Raw genomic sequence first — 19,559 nt, 5'->3', positions numbered from 1 at the left:
TATCAGACATAATATTACTTGGGCCCACCATAAAGATCCGAATGGAGATTCGGATGAAAGTGGTCAAGCATGTCTTCATTAGCAAAAGGGTCCACCTCATCTTCAGGTTGAGTGGCGGAAGCTGATGCCATTGACTCGTCATCTAAATCCAGGATCTCGAGGACTTTATTTTTCAAATCTTCTTTTGATGAAGAAGAGCCTGGCTGATCTATCAGCATCTGTAGCCTTTGCGAAACACTTAGACTGGCAGAAGAAGTGACCAAAGGCTGAGCAGCAACAGGATCAAAGGAGGGAATAATTGCTGGGGTAATCTTGACAGGAACTAAATGGTCTCTTGTGAATTTGTCCCACCAACGAATTAAGATGCTTCGGACTAAGTTAGGAATATAGGTCCATTCCTCATCAATGTCTTCCGAGATAACATATTCCCATTTTAATATCCAAGGTAGCTCATACATTATCATGAACCACATGAACAAAGTCCTCTGATCAGGATGATTCTTATTCCATTTACAAAATTTCATTTGAAAAGACTCCTTAATTTCAGGAGGAAGGTATTCCATAGTAGGACCCCAGATAAGGAAAAAGCTCTTGAACCAATTTGGGAGTTCTTTCAGAGCCCGAAGCTTAAATTGGATGAACCAAGTATGAGAATAGTTTTGATTTTGAAAACATAAGACATATTCCCATGCTTTTTTATAATCCCAGAAATTATATGAATATGGCCTAATTTCAGGATGGATAAATCTTTTAGCCCTTTCAGGCCTAGGACCCCATTCTTCCAATGAAATAACATTTAGAATTTGGATTTTGGAAAAGGCTATTGTGTTGGTATTTTCACCTCTATGACGATGAACTATATTAACAGATTTAGTTTCAATTAGGAGAGTTTCATAGAATAGACGGGGCTTATTCAAGGGAGGAAGGTTATCCCTTAAATATTTTTCAGCTAGAAAATTCGGATGTTTGTCCAGATCATTCATTTCAATAATTGCTACAGACATATTCATATACTCACGGAATGGATTTTCAGCAATATGCTTCTCCTTACCCTTATTATATGGAGAAGAAGTCATCAAGGGCTTTGGATCAGTCGGGGAAGACCTAGCAAGAGATCCTGAAGAGCTCCTACTTGGAGTCATTTGTCCGGAACTCCTGGTTCGCACCCTGCAAAAATTCTCGAGTTAAGAAATCAGGGAGCGCATTAGTTTCACCTTTAATAAATTCAATATCAAAATCGAAAGCAGATAGCATTCCTTGCCATCTTGCGAAAATTTGTTTTGATGCTAAATTTTTTACATCTTTAAACATAATGTCTTTTACAGCCTTGCAATCCACTCTTATCAGGAATTTTTTATTTAAAAGATCACTCTCGAATTTAGAAACAGCATGGACTATGGCTAGCATTTCTTTCTTAACAGTAGAATAATTCTTTTGAGCCGGTTTCCAAACTCCAGAAGTGAATCTAACCAGTTGTTCTGAATTATTGACCTTCTGTTTTAGGATTCCTCCATACCCGATTTCTGAAGCATCTGTTTCTACTATTTTAAAGGCTTCGGGGTTGGCTAAGGCTAAGCAAGGAAGTTCTTTGACCTTAATTTTCAACCTTCTTACCGCTTTAGTGTGTTCTTCTGACCAGGGAGTTGGGTTCTTTTTCAACCTTTGGTATAACAATTTTGAATCTTGAGCCAAATCTTTATAAAAATCTTTTATATAATTAAGACTTCCTAAGAACCTTTGTAACTGTTGCTTGTCCCTTATCTCATCAGGGAACTTTTCAGCAAAGGATATTGCTCAATCAATAGGAACTATCAGTCCCTTATTAATATTGTGTCCCAAAAAACGAATCTTTGAAGAAAATAATTTCATTTTCTTTGCCGAAACCACTAATCCTGCATGCTTCACAACTCTCAAAAAGATATTCAGATGTTTAAAGTGTTGTTCTAAAGAATTAGAATAAACCAAAACATCATCAATATAAACAATGGTGAAAGCTGTGTAAGGATTAAATATATCATTCATAATATTTTGAAACTCAGAGGGAGCATTTTTCAGACCAAACGGTAAAACATTCCATTCGTAATGTCCGAAGGGGACATTAAAGGCTGTTTTGTACCTGTCTTTTTCCGCAATTTGAATTTGCCAATATCCCGATTTCATATCAAATTTAGAAAAAATTACTGCCTTATTCAATCTATCCAAAAGGTCCTTTTTATTAGGAATTGGATATCTAACCCATTTAAGGCTTTATTAAGAGGTTTGTAGTTTATCACCAATCTAGGTACCCCTCTTTCTAATTCTGCTGCGTTTTCTACATAGAAGGCAGAACAGCTCCAGGGAGATGAGCTTTTCCTAATTAACTTTTTCCCTAATAAATCTTGAATTTCAGATTTACAAATTTCCATTAGCCTAGCATTCATTTGAATTGGCCTAGCTTTGGTTGGGATTTTCTTTTCATCAAAATCAGGCTCATACGGCAATTCCACTATGTGTTTTTTCCTATTCCAAAAAGCATTGGGTATTTCGGCACAAACTTGATTTTCAAACATCTTTTGGACTTCTTCTACCTTTTCTTTTACCCTATTGTCTTGCAGTTGTTCCTCTATTCTTTTGTACTGCAATTCTTCTTTCAGGTGATATAGATAACTTTCTTTCTTCTTTATCTTTTCTTGAATTTCATTAATATACTTATGCTTGGGTGGTTGAGAGAACCTAAAAACTATAGGTTGACCCTCTACCTCAGTTCTTATTCCCTCTTCAGAAACAGAGAAAGGATAAAGCATATTAATGAAAGGGGTTCCTAATATCAGGGACTGGTTTAATCCTTTCACCAAGACAAAAGGGGTTTCAAAGAAAATTCCCTGATTAAGTACAGTAGCGTTAGATAATTTAAACTGAATCCCCATCCTTTGACTATTGACTGCTGTGTGTAGGACTTGGGTAGTTTTCTGAAAATACCTTGTTGGTACAACACCTTCATTTATACAATTAAGATTGGCTCCAGTGTCTATCAGCCCTTCAACAGTAAACTTGTAGGTTTTATTAATAACAATAGTTATCATTGCATACCATTTCTGTGATATCACCTTATCTATGCTATTAATGAATCTCATAGTATTAACTTGTTCTTCCTGTAGGGTTTCTCTTGTTACAGGTTCTATTTTCTCTTGAAATTCTTCCATTAGGTTTTCGAATTCTAATTGCTCAAATTTTTCTTCTGTATCTTTTTCTGAAAAAGGACGATAGAGTTCTAAAACTCTAACCCTATTTTTTAACTCTCTAAGTTCTTCTTTCACATCATGGACTTCGCACTGAAGGTCGTTGAGCGTAGGTTCCTTTTTATGAATTTTATCATTCATTCTGTTTACTATAGTCTTAAAACTATAGTTTTCAACTGGTTGTCTTACATTAGCTATGGCCGGTTGGGGATTATTTGGTCCAGTTCTAGCTAGCGAGATATAACTTTCCAAAGCTTCTCTCTTCTTTTCTGGATCTTCTATTTTATCAATTAAGTCTACTATTAGACTTTCTTCTTTTGTTAAGACACATATTCTCAGATCTTTAAATTGACAGGCACACTCTTCCTTGCTACCTGAGCTAGTCTCAGTATCTGATTCAAACAATTCTTCATTCTCTAGTTAGGCTAGTTCGTCATCACTATCTTGTTCAAAACCAGATGAATTAAGCATTATTTGGCAAACCTGTTGCTTAAGGTCTTCACTAATGCTTAGGTTACTGATTTTATCCTTCATTTTGCACTCAGATTTATAATGTCCCACTTTTCCACACTTATAGCATGTTGGGACAGCTCCTTTCTTTCCTTTATTAGCCTTTTTGCTAGTATCTCCTGTGTATTTCCTTTTTCTGAAAGTTCTATATGGCTTCTTAGGTTCAGACTTATATTTCTCGTATTTTTTAGTCTTACGCCCCCCAAATTTCTTTCCCTTTTTGTATGTTTTATGTGAATATGATTTTATTGGTTCAAAACCAAATTGTTCACAAAAGTCACCTAATTCCTTTTCTCCTAGGGCCTTTTGCTTATCAAGCTGTTTTCTTAATTTCATATCTGTGCAAAGAGCTAATCCTTCTGCGCAAATTTCAGAGGACAATTCCCCATAGGTGTAAGACCCATAAGGAATGACACCACCATTTTTCTCTTTAATTCTATTCCTAACCTTTTCAGCGAATAGAAGTGGCAATCCTGAAAGAAATTTCTCTTTCCAAAAGTCAGCATTACAGTCTTGCCTAGTGAATACCTTGGAGTAAAACACGTCCTTATACCACCTAAAATGGGACAAGGTTGGACACTTAAGGTTCATTAAGAGTTCTCTAGACCTGTCGTGCTGTAATTCTGTAGTTCCTACAAAATATAGAGTAATTGTGTAAATTAGTGAATTTACCGCATCTTCCTGGTAAATGTTTTCACTTTTGATTAACCCAGTTACTGGATCTTGTACATTCTACTGACCAATAGCCACCTGGGCATTCAGGATTTGGGCTCTTGCTGAGTCGCTTAGGTGGAAATCCCACCATCCTTTTAATTGACCTACAAAGCCTGCGATGATAGCTTCAGCCACCCTCTTATCTCCATTTCCTTTTATCTTAGAGGCTGTAGCATACATCATCATATGTTTCATTGCATTAATGATCTGATATTCCGTTAGACCATCAATATTCCATTCTACTATGGAGCTTCCATCATACTGAGCGGAATTCCACATTCCATCTTCCTCAAACTGTAAATCTACCGGAGTGGGTCTGGGGTAGTAATTTCTTGTTTTAGCAGTTTGAGTGAATTTCTTTTCATTTGTTAACCTATTAATTTCAGGTCGTTCTTCCTTAATCATCATTTCAAGATCTTCTATTTCTCCTTCAGTGAGAACCGACACTTGAGGACCTTTTCCTTTGTCTGACAATTTTACTTCTGATAATTTCTTCGCCAGGATGTCAACAAAATTTTCATCTTCTGACAATGTTCTTCCCATCTTAAAGTTTTTATTATCTAAAGGGGGAGGTGGTTTGAAGAACACCTGACTACTCATTTCCTTGATCCTTTTAGTTTCTGAGGGACCGGGGTCGGATTTCTGCTCCTTTGCATAAACAGACGTTTCAATCCTAGTGACTTGCTTTCCTAGAGATTGCAGAAACAGGTTGGTGTAATTATTCTGCTGAATAACTGCGCCTATATCCTCTTTACTAGCTGTGCGAAAATTATTGGCGCTATCATCAAGGAAAGTGGTTTCTTTGTAGGGAGCAGCTATCATATCTTTCTGTTTAATTACCATCTCGGGTGGATGTACGGCTTTTACTGATTTCCCATCTCTGGAAGTGTAAGTCGAGAATGGGCTTCCTATCATTTCTATATGGCTCCTATATTCAGGAATGTCATATTTCTGAGCACACCAATCTAACCACGTAAAGAAGAAACAATTGAATTTCTTTTCTTTCATAAAGGCGGTATGGGCTTTCCAGAGATGATTTTGCCTATGCTCCTGAAAGGCTGTTTCAAACCAGATTCTTTTATTAATATTTTTAATACTCAGATAATTCCTTTTTATCTTTTCGTGTTCTATTTCAAAGGATTTTAACATATTTATTTCAAATTCTACATCCGAGAAGGAAGGCTCGGGTTGAGGTGGATTTATCCTAATTCCTGGGTTTGGAAGGGTTTGTTCAAACCTGTAGGCTGGCCTTTGTATCTGTTCCTGGGTTCTCCTAAGACTTGCCAAGATCATTCTATCATGGTCTAGATCGTAAGCTATATCAGATGAGGTGCTCGACCTATGGGGTTCTAGGTTGGATCTAGAGGGTGCTAGATCAATCCTAGAGGTACTCGACCTATGTGGTTCTAGGTTAGATCCAAAGGGTGCTAGATCAATCCTAGTTTTTCTAGCGTTGGAGAATTGTATTTCTACCTCTCCATCAGCGAATTGGGAGATCTGAGTAGGTTCTTGATTTTCAAGGGGCTTCTTTGGGACTACTTCATCCAAAATCCACTTTTCTGGTAGGGTTATATCACTCAACTTTATCATTTTTGGGACTGCTACGTTTGATTTTTCAAGGTTGGTTTGGAACAAGGTAGTTTCACCTTTGCTGTCTAAATCTTTAGCTTTGGGATAGACAGTGTTCATAACCTTATATGAAACCCTATAAATGATCGCTAGATTTTGGGATCCTGGGTCCATATCATAACCCTGAGTTTGAATATTCAATGTTAAAGCTTTTAAGATATTTACGTCGGAAAGTGCAACATAAAAGTTTGGGAAACAGTTAAAGTATATCGGACCTTCCCCTAAGGTTGACTCAATTATTCCTAATAAGGAATCCGTGAACTTTCTATGTCTTCCATCTCTTACACAAAGCAAGATTGAACTGGGCAATCCTGTTCTGGTAAGTGGTTTCACCGCTACCTGCACCAATCCTATGTGCAAATAGTTATAATTTCTTTCCATATGCTGGTCAATTTGACTCTGGGTGAATAGCTGAAAACTATCTTTTTTATCAATGACAGATATCGTTTTTTCAACAGTTTTTATTGCGTAATCAGATCTGAACTTGAAAGATCCCTTATAGTATATATCAGTGATGGGTACACTGGGTATATCCCAGTTGCACAACTCATTTTCTACGTCCCGCATGATTATTTCTTGAGAGTTTTTAACTCGTAGGGTTCTATGGCTAGGACTGTTACTAGAGCTTGCTTCTCCAGAAGGGTATATATATATATATCTTCTCACATTCGATGTCCTAGCATTATTATCGTGCGGACACTATTGTAAACTAGAAGGAATAGTAGAAAATACATTATACATAATGTCCGCCTAACCAACTTGGCTAAGCCCATGTCTACATTGTAACTCAATTTTACTATAAGTTTTTTTTTTATACAAACAATTTTACTATAATAAGTTAATTCAACATTTTATTGAATTTTATATTTTCGTTTTCACCTTGGCATAAATTGATCGTAAAGAACGCCAACAGGGTCTAGCCAGTGGACATAATTCAAAGTCATTTTCTTCTCACACTTCATGAGAGGAATTGTATTTCTTCTTGCAGTATTACAATAAAAAAATTTCCTCTCAAATTTCTCTTTTCTCACTGAAACTTTCTAACTCTTTCTCACTTTCTCTTAGTTTCTGATTGGTGTATTTTTCCTTCTTACGGAGACCCCCTTTTATAGGCAAAGACTTACACCTATCTCATAGGCTATACAAAAGTCTTCACCTTCCATTTACTTCTTTCCTTTCACCACTTACTTGTGTGCTCCACACCATTTACAATAAAAACTTATGCATTGCATGATTATTGCGTACCTAAACACTCTCTGAGAAAACCCTAGGGAAAAATTCCTAGTCGCCCCTTTGGAGGTCGACGACCTCCCTCCTACCCACCTCCCTTATCTTTTCCTCATCCCCTCTCTTCTCCTTCCTCCCCCTCTTCTCAATTTCTTTCCCCTACCCCTAATAATTTTTCTTTGTTCCTTGTTTTTTGATGTGGAAGCAACCGTTGTGAAACGTTGTCATAGTCATGAAAAAGTCTTCGTCTTTTGGTCCATGTACACAAGGAAGATGTCGGGTTGTGTCAGATTTGGGTTTATATGGTGCGGCACTATGGCGTGATGGATTTCTTCCAGGAAGATGAAGGTATGGCGCAATGGCTTTCTTCCGGGAAGATGTGGAGTGGTGGTCTTACTTCTTAATTTGTGTAAGATTAATAATTCTCAAGAACTCTTTAAGAGTTTGTTGTTGTTTGTTTTAAATTTAGGTTGTTTTATTTGTATTTAGCTTGAGCTTTTGATACGGATTTTCTGTTTCTATGGTTTCGATGCTAGTGTTGCGAAGGTTTTGTGGCTTCAATAAGTTTTTCCAGAAACGGTCTTCATGGGGCATCACTTTTCTTACATCTTCAACAACATTCTCTTCCACTTTCGACACAATCGCGTACTTCAATGGACCTGCATCAAATAAAAATTCTTGTCAGCTTCAGTATTTTTCAAGAAATGGTAACCAACAACACAAGTATGCATGCAATAAAGGTAGGGATATCATGCCAAGGATTTAATTAACCATCTAGAGATTGAAAACTGGTGGGGACTCTTTGTTCCTATTCTCTCTCTACAACCCTCTCCCAATTATCATATGCAAAACACCATCTTTTCCTTCATGACTACTGAGAGGACGACATCCAATCAACGAAGTAACCTCGATCCTTTGCCTTTAAACAATTTGATTGAACTCAACCCAAGTCAACCTTCTGCCTTGTAACAGAATAGAGACATACAAATTGCTCAAACGATGGTACTCCATTTCTGGCAAGTTTGAAGGCTATATAGACTCCACGTAGCATAATCCAGAAATTCAAATTGTACTGTCCTTGTGCATACCCAAGTTTGGCCAAAATCATCTGAACCCAGGGATGGAACAGTAGCCTCAAACCCTGTTGAAATGTATCAAGGAAAATCAATTTATGCCCATCAAGAAGGTATCTCAATGTTTCCTCTAGTTGTGATAGCCTCAGACTTATCGAAGGTAGGATGCTGTATTTCGCCCTGAATGCTTCTAAAGCTGACTTCGTCATCTTGTTTTTCTGGAATAGATCTACTCCCCAGGCTTTCACCTTTGGTGCCATAAAGGGTATCTCACTGCTTGCTGAGGGCGACGCCATTACTACCTTCACATGACCAGATGTGAAGGCCCTTGCTTGATTGCTTGACCCATGTATAGGAGTTTAAAGGTTTGCCACTATCCATTTAGCCAACGCTGCAGCCTTGACAAATTCTGCAATCATGGCTTCATGATTTGAGATACCCGCCTCATCGGCATCTTGACACACCTCCCCCTCCTTCCCTTTACCCTTATTTTCCCCTAAGGCCTTTTCCACATTTTCCTCTAAAGTTCTTCCAGCATCGCGGTACCCTCAAATAGAAGGCGTGGGTACTTTGAATTTCATTCTTAGAACTTCCATCAAACATCTACAAACAAAAGCATGGACCCTAAGGTTGGTATGCCTAAGTTTTCTGTTCTAAGGATGATCCTCATTGTTCATGCAAAGGTTCATGCAAAGGTTCCAAGGAAACAACATTTTAATTCAAAAAAGCAAGGGACTATCAAGCAAACCTTGTTAATTTCGTCTTTTAACTGAGCGGAAATGGTCTCCGCTGTGAATACCCCTTGCTTGAAATCGCTTCCTCCTCATTCTCTGGTTGGAAATCTCATCCACTACTTTATCAAAATCAATCACAAACACTAAGTACCTTCCCTTCCATTTCTTGGACTAATTTATGGTCTTGACCACCAACATCGCCTTGATTTACGAACCAACACAAATCATTACCCTTCAACTACCTAAAACACTCTGCCACGTGGCTCCCGTCTAGGATTATGACTCCTCATCTCTGATAGAACCCCATTCAACCTTAACCCAAATGTACTTAGAGAACTATTTTTTATTACTAAAAAACACAATAGAATCCAACATACTTGCTAATACTAATGAACCACATAATGTAGTCATACAATGACAGTTGCTACTAGTTTACAAATGACTAAATAGCCCTTAGGATCCTATCATTACCCTCCCTACAAAAACAATCCTTATTCTCAAGGATGTAAACCAGGAAGTACAACACTGCCCACCACCCATAGGAATATGTAGTAGCAGCTACAATATTTACGCTTGACCAACTGAGCTTGTGAAGAGAACTTCCAAATTAACAAAATGTTTGTCAACATTTGCAAATTCAGAATTTGAACCAACTCAATTAATTGTTATTGGAGAAAGAAAATGAATGAATCTGACCCCAATTGTTGCCACCTATAGATATCATCATCAACCAAATAGCAAGATCCACTACTCCTTGGGCATATTTAGATGTATTCATTGTTGTTAATATTATGTTAACTCGCAATTGTACGGGGCAATTAGTAGTATAGCAAGACAAGTACGAGGTCGTACCCACGAAGACTGAGAAGTTAAAACTAGTTATATACTTAGATTACCAAATTCAAGAAAGTAGGAGGTTATGTCTAAAACATAATTTAAAGCAAGAGTGGTTGTGATTGTTGAACAAAAGAAGCAAAATGAAATTGCAAAAAAAAAAAAAAACAAGTAAACAAATGTAACAAAGAGTGGTTTTAAGAGTTGGAAAACAGATTTGGAGACTAGGGCATTTGAATCACCATAACAATTCAATTCTGGGTTATAAGGAGTCAAGTAACAAGTCTAATTCAAATTCAAAGATTGATTCTAGCTAAAGTATGATTAGGCCATGGTGTCTGGTTCTAACCTTGTGTTCCTAATTCCCTAATTTGATCATTTGTTGTCTAACCTAAATTAAGCATTAGGAACCCATTAAGCATAGAAGAACAATTTAAACAACCAAGCATGTATCTAATCCCTGTTGTCGAATGTCCATACATACTCTTCCTATTCATAGTTCAATTTGAAACAAAGCATGGTGTCTACTCTTGATTCAAACCAAGATAGCTAACATACAAGTTCTAATGGTGATCAATCATTCAAACAAGCATATTAACTGATAAGCATAATGAATAAGAACTTGAATCATGAATCAAACTTGAAACTCCAAACTTCAAACTTATAAACCCAGAATATTCATGTTAGGTTACATCGAAGCCCTAGTTATGAAATTAGCTGCTCATAATGAAAAATAAACTTAGATAGAAATGAGAAAACATAAGGAATGCAATAAGAGTAGAAAAACCCTTTTTCTGAAGTTCTTGTGGTGTCCAAGACTTCTTCAAGTGCTTCTCCACGTCTAATGCTTCTCCAAGAGCTTCCCCACATCTAGAATGATGTATGACAGCTAGTAGGTGATTTGGGATGAGTTTGGGTGAGTGGTGATGGTTGAGAAAGAGGAAATTCGTAGGGAAATGGAAGGGAGGTTTTCTGGAGCTATTTTGGTGATTTTTGGGCAGTTTAGAGTATTGGGTTGATTGCTGGAGTGTTTGGGGTTGTGGGAATGTATGATGATGATTTCTAGATGTGTTGATGGAATGATGGAAGTGTGGAGGATGGCTGGAGTGAATATTGTAGCTTGAAGACTCCTCTATTTATAAGGCTAAGAGGGAGGAACATTATGATGAATTCCAACACTACCATTCCTCATTTAATACAATCCATAACTCCCACTTCATCTTGTCTATGTTAGTGTGGTTGGAGTCAATCCCATCCCATACTTCTTTTGCTGCAACTCAAGCTTTCTTCACATGAGATTTCAAAGGTGTTCAATTGTGGCTGCCTTTTGCTGCCAACCCATGTGGGTTTTCTTTTGGTTGCTGGAAAAAACGATTCTTCTGAACCAGGCTTGGTGTAGGAAGGCCTGAGGTTTCAATATGTATCCAATGGGGCTCAAATTTGGATATGTCATAATAGATACCCGTTGGAACAACGTTTATGAAGAATGTATTCCCATCTGAGCAGTACAAGTGTACGTTTTGGGCCTTGCAAGTTGACTGCCAAAAATAGACTGGAATGTATGGTGTGCATTTTGATGGGCCCACGGATTGGGCTTGACTTCATCAATTGATACATTTTAGCAGTCCATCTTGCAGTTCAGAATCTCTTCTTTCCAACCACATATTAATTGGGCCAATACAAGTTGGGAGGAGGAAGTTAAGGCCGAAACAAATTGCTAACTCAGTCTGCTCGTTTTTGCACCATTTTGCATCTTTTTCTATCCAAAGCCACCATTGCTACCTAAGGCCCAATGAACTGAATGATAAACAGAAAAGGGATTAAAAGCACAAGTTTAACTCAATAACATAACCAAATCATAAGCTAGAGGGGTACAAAATGATATACAATTATGAACTGATCATTCATACAAAGAAAAAATGGAAGTAAACAAGAAAAACAGACAATTGTCGAACTCAAGATGTGCCAAGAGCTCTGAACCTAACCATAACCAACATGCACATTATCAACTTGAAATCCACCACTCTTGTCACGAATTCCCATATGGTATAACAACTCAAAATCATTGACACAGCCAGTACCACCACAAGGCCTAGTGCCAGACTCTTGGACCCAATATTCACTACACCATAACTCACCATCGATTGCATGCCAGAAACTCTATCGTAGGATATCATAACATTATCAGAAACACTATGATAGCCGAAGCTATAAAATGTCCAAAACTTTTATAGCATTTTTCAAATGCTATCTTATAGGTTTTGGTAGCGTTTATAGAATGTTATATAATTACTTTCATAGCATTTCTTGCGAGCTACAAACTAGTTTTAATTGCATTTCAGTTTATTCTATTTATAGAGTTTCATGTCATAGAAATTTGTCAATAGTTCTTGTTGACACCATGTTGACCTCACCGTCCCCCTTAAGCAAATCCCACCAATTAAGGGATAACCTTTGCTTGTCATACGTCACATCCCACCAAACAAGGAGTAGCTAGCCATGCCCCGTCCTATGCCTTCTCAATGTCCAAGACCCCAAATTAAGGGGGGCCATGCAAATGTCCCAGCCATCAATCAACCTTGTCAACTCCAACTTGGACTATAAAAGGGAACTCACCACCTCCAAGCAAAAGAGAATCGGATGCTACTTCTTCACTTCTCCAAGAGCTATCCAAAGCACTCCCAAGCTTTTTATTTCTCTTCTATTAGAGCTCTCAAGCCTCTCTCCCCATATCTCTCTCATGTGCAATGTAATCTACATATTCAAATACAAATACAAAGCTATAAACTATAGTGGATGTAGCCCCATTATGGCTGAACCACTCAAACACTTGTGTTATGTGTGTGTGATTATGTCTTAATCCTTTATGTACAAATTCGCATGTTAACATTTGGCGCTATCTGTGGGAATTGACACAAAAATCTAAGTTGTTCTCATTCCTCTCCTTCACGGTGAAACTCTCTCTCCACTGTGAGGCTCATCTCTACGCAGTAGTCATTGAAGATATCAACTATATTAGCATACCCCTAGCAAAACACCACATTTTCTTGTATTAAAACAAGAATTATCACTGAAATTGTTACCAGAAAAAAAAAATTGTAACAAGAATTATCAGTGGCTATATTAAAACAAAATAAGCATGTCAAATTATCAAAAACTCAACATTAGATTAAAGATTTATTACAAATGCTCAAACTAAGCAAGATAAGAGACAAAAATGTGAATTACTTCATAAAGAACTATTTAACCAACATTAGGAACTACACATATACAAGAATATTTTTATTATCTTAGCTATGTATGTAGCAGAAACAAATGATTCCAGCCAACCTCTGTTTCTTTAGTTAAATTGAACTTACACAAAAGAACAAAGTTATAATAACCAATATAAAAGAATTATGAAAGTACCTCTTGCTTATGAGTCTCAATTAAGTTAGTTGCAGCTCCAAGTTGGCTTGGTGAAGAGGGAGATGATATATAGACACAGTCCTTGCTACTTTCATACCATAAGCTTCCAATAAATGCAATCCTTACCAGATTCCAGACACTGAATAAAACAATTGAAGCTTGATATGATCTCTACATAAAAATGAAAAGTAAACAGATGAGTATACAGATCTATCAAAAAATAAAACCCGGAAAGCATACAAGACTAATTGTTATGAGTTTATGAGTTTTAACTCTTGTAAGGGGTACAACAAAATTCTAGACCCCAATGAGTTGCCTATCTTTTAGAGAAATCTTCTTAAACCAAATTAGTCTTTCTGGTCATATGATAGGCTAAAAGGAAAAAAAAAAACCAAATTGTTCAAAATTAACAGTGTAGTAAATATAACAATTATTCTTTACTTACCTTTTCCCCAGCAATCAGAGAAGGAAAAACAATCCCTGCAATCCCAAAAAAAAAAAAAAAAAAACTAATAATAATAATCACTACAACTACACATCTCTGCAACCCCATAAACATCAAATTTCAGATAAAATGTAAGTCAGTATAATCCGAACTTTTGGATCTTTCTCCATAGTGTGTATGTTGCTTGGTGGTTCACAAAGCTGAGGGAGCCAATATTTGAGCAGTTTATGTGCTTGTACTCGGTGTCATGGCAGAAGGGCTAGTTTGGTTGGGTTCAGACCAATTGTATTAAGGCGAAGGAAATAAGGTATTTCATCGGCTGAATCCCGTCATCTCAAAAAATGTAGAGGAAGAAACGGTGTTTTGCCTGCAGGGATTGGGAAGGTGTAGTTGGAAGAGAGGTAGACAGACGCGTGCCTACCGACTTCCTGACCATAGGTTTTTTTCTTAGAACCTTCAATCTGTGTTTGCTTGATTTAGCTTGTGCTTTTTGTTTATTATCTGTGTAGAATTTAGGATACTTGTTGTTTACTTATTTGTTTTCACTTCGATACAGGTATAGTGAAGCATGGAGGGTTGTTAGAAGATAAGAAGGTTGAAATTGACTTGGTGAGGCTAGTGTTGTCACAAGAGGCTCGTGAATACCCAAATCTTGTGACACTTGGGAATTTGTTAAATTCAAGGCTTCTACAAGGAAGTAAGTGTGCATTTGGTATATATTTTTGTTGGGTACTAGAAATGAATTCTAACTATTTGATGTTTGGTAGTGGCTGGAATTATCAAGGGATTTACAAAGGTGGTGCCTTCGCCAAAAGTTGTCCAAATCGTCAAGGTGGAGAAGCAAAGACGTCTGAAGGAAAGGAGGCCGAAGGATAAGGGCACACGATCAAAGAGGGTAAGGAAGGGGGCGAAAGACCTGCTGAAGATGCAACGGGAGGAAAACGGTCACGTGACGATGGTGATGGTCTGGTGGCTAATGCTTTGGTTGGAAAGACGAGGACGCTGGAGGAAGCTCACCAGAGTATGATGGAGAGAGGACCGAAGCTGCTGCCCTTTGACCTGGATGCACCTCCGAAGCTTCTACTTGGCATGGAAGAGATGTTCCCTTAAGATGCCGAAGTGGTTGATTTTGCTGAAATACAATGGCAGAAGAAAGAGGTCAACCTATCTAGGCATCGGTAGGAGGTGCCTCTGGTGAACACATCTTTCTGACCAGGGTAAAAATTGATGCCACTCTCTTCTGTGCGACTTCTCTCTCTTCTTTCTCTCTCAGCGATGCCGAACTTTGACCGGCGATTTTGTCACTGTCTGGTGACCGTTTCAGGTGAGATTGATCCCAAATTTAAAAAATAATAATAATAAAGAACGCAAGTATAGCAGCACGGCTATACTATTTATTAAAAAACTGAAGTATAGCCAACCATCTATACTATTTAATTATAATAGTATTTTATACGTAGAAGGATGCATTCATCTATTAAAGACATAGAGAAGCATTTTGTATTTGATACGGCACATAAGATTTCAGGACATGGCATGCTTTTGCTTATGCTTCACTTTTCAAACAACACTTTACATAAAGAATACGACTTCTCTCTTACTACTATACCCATAAATCTTTATTTGAAATTGAAAATTTTGTAAGAAGAACACGTGTATTAGATAGGAAACAAACGTATGTACAAGTATAGTACATTTGCTTTTTTTAAAACGTGTATTTTCTAAACTACTCTCTCTTATCGAAAAACCAAATTCAAGGAAAAAATTCAACAACAAAAAAACTCCGTATAGCCGCATGGCTAGACTATTTATTAAAAGAACTTAAAAAATAGCCGCGCGGCTATACTATTTATTAGAAATATTTAGAAAATACTATTTAGTTATATTATATTTGAAGAGGATAACCGCACCGCTATACTATTTAATCTATATATATAAAGCAAAAGGCAGAGAATGGTGAAACATTCAAAATACCAGAAAATATCATTGGTTAATGCAAATATTAAGAATTGAAATTATTAATTAAATGAGGATAATATGGTAAATTCACATTTTTTCATATTTAAAAAAATTAAAATCAAAAGAAAAATAAGATAATGGCCTGTTTTTATGGAACACAACTACCCATTATCTTTTTTAATTCTAAAATAAATTTTAATTTTAAAACAAAAAGCCTCTTGCAGGCGCGGAAGCGCGTGCGGAGAGGCTAGTTATATTATATTTGAAAAGTGTAGCCAGGCTGCTATACTGTTCATTTAAAAACTTTAAAAAAAAAATCAAAGTATAGCCTAGCGATTATACTATGTGTATATATATAGATAAAGCAAAAGGCAGAGAATGGTAAAACATTCAAAATACCATAAAATGCCTTTGGTTAATACAAACATTAAGAATTGAAATTATTAATTAAATGAGGATAATATAGTAAATTTACACTTTTTTCTATTAAAAAAATTAAAATTAAAAGAAAATTCAGATAATGGATTCTATTTTTATGGAACACAACTACCCATTATCTTTTTTTAATTCTAAAATAAATTTAAATTTTTTTAAAAAAAGGCCTCTCACAAGCGCGGAAGCGCATGCGGAGAGGCTAGTTAAAAATAAAATAAAACAATTATAGGGACCTAGTTTACCAGTATGCACTGGATTGGTACAATGCTTGTAAAACAATTGTAGGCACTCCAGAGCACACTGTGGTTAAGCTCCAATGGAAAACTCCCAGACCTAGTGCATGTAAAGTTAACACAGATGGAAGTAGAATCAATGCCATTGGTCTTAGTGGTGCTGGAGGTTTATTATGAGATGCTATTGGTGCTTGGATCCAGGGCTTTATTGTGAATCTGGGTTCAAGTACAATCCTTGAGGCGAAATTATGGGTTATCTTTTGGGGGTTTAGTTTGGCTTGGGACGCTGGCTATCGTGATGTGGAGATTGAATGCGACTTTAATACTGCTGTCACTCTTTTATCTTCTCATACGGTTCCAACTCATCCTTTGTACAACATCATTTCTTGCTGTAAAATAAAGATCCATGAACCCTGGTGTTGTGCAATTAAGCATATCTACCGTGAACAAAATGTAGCCACAGATGCTTTGGCTACCAGAAGTTATAATCTTGGCCCTGGGCTCCATGTCTATGATGAGGTGCCTGACTTCCTTGAAGATATTCTTGATGCGGATGCTAGGGGCGCTGTGAGGCCTCGTGCTTTTATTCTGTAATTGTTTGGCTTTGGGCTTTTAGCCCCCACTTAAGAAAAAAATAAAAAAACAGTCATGTAGCTGCTCGGCTATACTACTTTTTTATATTATATTTAAAGAATATAGCAATGCGATTATACTATTTATGAAAAAAAAAATTAAAAAAACGTCGTATATTTGCTCGGCTATACTATTTAATTATATTATATTTAAAGAGTATAGCCGCACGGCTATAATATTTAATTATAATAGTATTTTATATGTAGAAGGATGCATTCATCGGTTAAAGACATGTAGAAAAGCATTTTGTATTTGATATGGCACATAGGATTTTAGGACATGGCATGCTTTTGCTTATGCTTCACTTTTCAAACAACACTTTGCATGAAGAATACTATATTTTCTCTTACTACTATACCCATAAATCTTTATTTGAAATTGAAAATTTTGTAAAAGAAACACATGTATTAGATATGAAACATACATACATACATGTATTGTACGTTTTCTTTTTTTATTTTATTTTAAAGGTCTATTTTCTAAACTACTCTTATCGAAAAATGAAATTCAAAGAAGAAAAAATTTTAAAAAAATTTTAAAGAACCAGTATAGCCGCCCGGCTATACTATTTATTAGAAAAATTTAGAAAATAATTGAAGTAGAGCCGCGCAAGCCGTTGTCTCGGATTAAAACAGAGCAATCAACTTTTCCTCTCAAATGGAAAACCGAGAGCCCCCCACCCCCAAAGTCCCCAACCCACCCAAATCTCTATCTAAACGCCTTTAATCCTCCTATGGCTAACACTAAACAAGCTCTCAACCCACCCACAAACCCAAACCTTGCAATACTTCTGATCCCAACAATACACACAACAATGGGTCTCGCAACAGTAATGTTTCCAAGATTCCCAAGTCCTCTATCCCAAACCACACACCCAAAATTCCAAATACTTTTGACCCCACCATGAAGCCCACTCTTTCAACTACTTCTCAACCCACCCACATGCCCAATATTCCCGACACCACCCCTCCTAGCCAAACAACCAAATTGCCTGTCTTAATTGCTACCAGACTAACTAGTCCCTGTCTAAAAAATCTTGCTTATAACTCTCAAATGGTGAACGGTAAGCAAGTTACTAGTGTAAGCCGTTCGTCCTTCTCGTAGAGTAAATGGCTTGAACCTGGGTTAAGCTTAAAGCTTATACTCGATCTCGTGGTAGAGGTGTCTCTTGAGATTACATGCACACTTCGAACAGCTATTAGAGCAAACTGGGGTTTATCCCAGTTGAACCCCCTCAGATGGATAAGTCAGAAGTAGTTTATAGGTGGAAAGATGGATGTAGGGTTTGTAAGGTGTGAATATTTATTACCTTTGTCCTGAGATAGGTGAGGGGTATTTATAGGGGGAGAAGGATAGACAAAGATATTTAAGGAGGAGATATTTATCTCTCTTCCCCCTGATAGGACTGGACTACATTAAATGACTTCTTCTGATCACTATGTTGTCTGACAGGGATCAGGTGGCAAAGCGACACTTGACTTTGGATGGGAGGCACATTAATTGATCCTTCTCTATCACCTGGCTACTCATCAAGGAACATATGGTAAAGCGACACCTAGCTTTGGATGTGAAGTACATTAACTGATCTCTCTCCATCGCTAGGCTGTTGTATCAGACAGATGGAGTGACTGACTTGACAAGGGTCTGATTGTGCATGTTGAACATTAATGCACTTCTAGTCACACATGGTATCCCAGTGGTCGGGTCGGTGTTCGAATGCCCAACCATTTGATTCACACCCTTTCCTGACAGGTTTGGCTAAGAGGCCTTTTATCGGCACTCGGGGTAGTCCATCTGGTCGGGTCAGTATAAGGGCAAACTAGCCCCCTATGGCCACGTGGTGTTCTTTAATAGGCTCGGCTCACAGTGATGGTATGAGCCATTAACAATTGGTATTATCTTTAACCCCTTTGAGGAAATTATTGTGGGAGTCCTTCCATGGTTCGGTGCCATAGTCATGGCGATGCCTCCCATCTGGCTAGTGCTTCCATACCTAGTTATGGCTTGGATTCCTTAAGGTCTTATGAGGCAACCAATGGTTTGAATTTGCACTCTTCCCAAGAGCTTGGGCCCCATGCCAATTTGGATTATTGCCAACCTTTGCTGTCTGGCTTTTCCTCTGCTATGCTAAACGTGCAATCTACTCATTCTGAGCATCCTCCACATTGCTATTCTTGTTGTGGTGTCAATTCCTCAGGCTAAGGTTCGAGGAGTCCTGTTGACACCTCGAACATTGTTCCTGCTAGATTGAATGAGACACACCAACCCTATAGTGGTCTAACTTAATGTCAACTACTTTGACGTTGTTAAAGGTAATTCTTCTGGGTCTTCAGGCCTAAGGAGGCTTCATTTTTGTCAACCTAGTATTGTGGGGTCCAGGAAAGTGGTCTCTCCTCCTGCACGTGCTGCTTTGGACTGTGCCAAGGAGTGGCAATTTTGCTTGGTTGGGTACTTCATTAAGAAACGATTGCCGACAGTCGTTTCTTCCCTTGAACGTTTGCTCAAGC

This window comes from Prunus avium, chromosome 8 (assembly GCF_965620075.1).
Source record: "Prunus avium chromosome 8, drPruAviu1.hap1.1, whole genome shotgun sequence".
NCBI lineage: Eukaryota > Viridiplantae > Streptophyta > Magnoliopsida > Rosales > Rosaceae > Prunus > Prunus avium.
This window is presented reverse-complemented; position numbering follows the sequence as displayed.